The sequence below is a fragment of the Echinops telfairi genome, unplaced genomic scaffold (genome assembly GCF_000313985.2).
Source record: "Echinops telfairi isolate 266 unplaced genomic scaffold, ASM31398v2 ScPeMD7_3533;HRSCAF=4204_0, whole genome shotgun sequence".
NCBI classification, from domain to species: domain Eukaryota; kingdom Metazoa; phylum Chordata; class Mammalia; order Afrosoricida; family Tenrecidae; genus Echinops; species Echinops telfairi.
In genome coordinates this window covers 38,119,541-38,122,698 of record NW_022107431.1, presented here as the reverse complement: position 1 = coordinate 38,122,698, position 3,158 = coordinate 38,119,541, and the positions used below count along the sequence as shown (strand labels likewise).

At 43.6% G+C, this 3,158-nt stretch overlaps 1 pseudogene; it reads right to left on the bottom strand.

Annotated features, from left to right (window-relative positions):
• Positions 1–1,147: 1,147 nt before the first annotated feature.
• Positions 1,148–2,188, bottom strand: LOC101651756 (annotated as a pseudogene).
• Positions 2,189–3,158: the final 970 nt, after the last annotated feature.

Genomic DNA, 3,158 nt, shown 5'->3' with positions numbered 1-3,158 from the left:
CTCTGAGTTTTGTAGGATGCTTAACATCATCCCTGGCCCCTAAACTGCAAATATCAGCCACACCCAAAAATGTCTGCATGCGTGGCCAGATGGCTCCACGGGTGAAATTCTCTCCGTTCAGATGTATGACAGAGACCTACGATCGGAGACACACAGAGAGGTTTTAAAGCATGAGAAGGAGACTATAATAAAGGACAGACTGTCATGAAATATATCTACAGTATATGAGGAGGAGAAGAGGGGAAAGGAAATAGAGAAGAGACATTCATTACTCCAGTAAATACAACTGTTTTCCTAAAACTCTGAGAGAAGGAAAGGACTTGAGTTGTCTGAATGAAGTTACTCTTATGGGATAGCTAGTATGTGCATGCATGTACTCATAGGCATGGGCACCACCTGTATGTATACACACAGGCAGAATTTATATACAGATGACAAGTATGTACTGAATGAAAGAAAATTATTTTCCTAAACTTCCTCTTTATTCATTAAAAAAAAGATAAAACAGTCCATTTTTTCAAAATATCACAAACCTCACATAGTTGGTTTTTTTGGTGAGGGGTTGGGGGTGGGCAGGAAGGAATGCTAAGTCAGAACCAATAAAACTGGAAGTAATGACAGTGCCAATCACATACTCCATTTTCAAACCATCTCAAGAAAGATTGGTGAATGCTAATAAATCCTGTTCATTTTTTTCTCTTTTACTGCATGTTACATTGAAATCAAAACAAAATAAAGTGAAAACACAAACAAATGAAACAGAGACTTATATACTAGTCTCAATTAAGCAGGGCTGCCAATGATTGGGAAGACTTACTAAGCCTTCTTTTCTGATGCTGTTTACATGTTAAAGAAGAAAAAACCTTGTTTGATTTAAACCACTGAGTGAAAGTCTAAATCCCTAATTGGGGTAATTCAGAAACCAGTAAGCCTTGACAGAGTGTTATTTCATTGGAGTTATCTTTCCCCTCAAAACCACAGAAACAAACTACTTACTTGCCTGGCTTTGACCTCGAAGTCTTGACCTACGAGGCGGACTTAGGTGTCTGCCACACCTACTAGAAGATTGTCTTTTCTAAGTTAGTCCACGTCTCTGCATCCAGGTTTCTCTGCCCCCCAAAGAGTCTTAGGGCATGGGGATAATCACCTAACCATGTGCAGGAAGCAGGCTCAGGGTGGAGGAGTCTGGATGGAAAGGCATCCCTGTGACGATCAGTCTCAAGGCCTTGCGAAACCAAGGGTAAAGCAGGCCGTAGATGATGGCATTAAAGGTGGAGTTGCAATAACCCAGCCAAAGAAAGACATTGTACAAATCTTGGGCGTCGTAAAATCAATGAAAGGGTCTGCGATAGTCAAGATAAAGAAGGGCAGCCAGCACAAGACAAACACCCCCATGACGATGCTGAGCATCTTGGTGGCCTTGCTCTCTCGCTTGGAGGAGGCTCTTATTTTGCTCTCGGACCCAACTTGCTTCACTTTCGGACCTGTGCCGATTTGCTGGGCATGCTTCCTGGCGATTGTGAAGATATGTAGATAGATGCCCACCATTACTGTGCCAGGGAGAAAGAACGCTATAAGGGAGGCCAGCACACCCCAGAGCTTATTAAATATCAACACACACGAACCATTGCAGTCCATGGCGGCAACAAAATCTTCAGCGCCAATTAAATTTAATTCTGAAAACACCAAGCCAAAGGCAAAAAAGAGAGGGATAGACCAATTGATAAGTAAAAACACCTCTATGACAGGAATGGTAATTTTGGTGACATAATGTAAAGGATCACCAACAGCATAGTAGCGGTCAACTGAGGTGAAACAGGTGGAAAATGGAGGAGGTGCAGAGCATGATATCGCAGCAGCTGTGCACTCTGCAGAAGAGGTCTCCAAAATGCCAGCAGGACTCAATGGACCTGATCACGCTGAAGGGCATGACCACACAGCTCAGCAAAAAGTCGGTGGTGGCCGTAGAGAGGATCAAGAAGTTGGTAGGGGAATGGGGTTGCTTGAAGTAGGCAATAGAAATGATGACAACTATGTTGCCCAGCATGGTCATGATGATAGCCCCAGTCATGACCACATACATGGCGAACACACTGAACACGGGTCTCACGTTTTTAGGGCACGGATTGTTAATAAAAGCAAAGCAAAACTGGGTTTCTGGTGGGTTCCAAGGATCAGGTGAATTCATTATCTTTGTTCTATGGAGACAGTGAGTCCCTTGAGGAAGTTCTGCATTCCTCTTGTTTCTGCAAAAGAGAGAGGACAAACAATGAAAAACTATTGGAAGGGCATCTTTTCACAAAGACCAAGCTAGTCTGTGATTCTAAGTTCAAATTCATTGCCTGCTAGAAGCTGTGCTTCTCAAACTTTAATGACGCACAAGAATCACCTGGGGAACTTTTTAGAACACAGATTCTGATTTGGGAGAGATGGGCATTGATGAGTCTGAGTATGCCAGGAGATGCCAAAGCTGTTAGCTGAAGGACACCCCTTGAGTAGTTAGTAGCTAAAGGAAAATTGAGTAAGCAACCCAGTTAAAGCCACCTAAGTAACCTAAATAGTGCATGCCCTGATTATTCTAATATGTAGCTCTCACTCAGGTGATTCCAAGAAAGATCACAAATTGTACCTGTACCACTTCTATTAGCCACTATTTTAAGAAGAAGCAACTGAAGTATTATTAGGGGCAAGACCAGTGCCTGAAAAGGATATGGTAGAGGGTCAGCAAAGAGAGGAAAACCCTCAATGAGATGGGCTGACAAAAAGGCTGTGCAGCTTCAGGTGATGTTTTGTTCTGTTGTGCGTACATATTAGTCATTGTGGCAGTTACTGTATATAATTTCCTGTCAACTTGAGTGAAGAGAAGGAGTCTAGCCAGTCAATTAGTGAGGCCTCTTTGTGGGCATGGCCCTCTCCTTAGGATTCTGGGAACTCCTGTCTTTCCACCTGGAGGCAGGAGACTCATTCTCTGCTTCACATTCCTTTCAATAAGCCACACAGAACTATGCTGATGGAACCAGAGCCCTGGAGCTGGAGGAGCCACATGGAGACCCACACCAGTGCTGAGATGCTTCCACCACCACTGGATCCACAAGACTTTCCACCCACTGGCCTGTGATCTTCTTGCATTCAGCATCATTGCATGTGCTGTGTGAGTC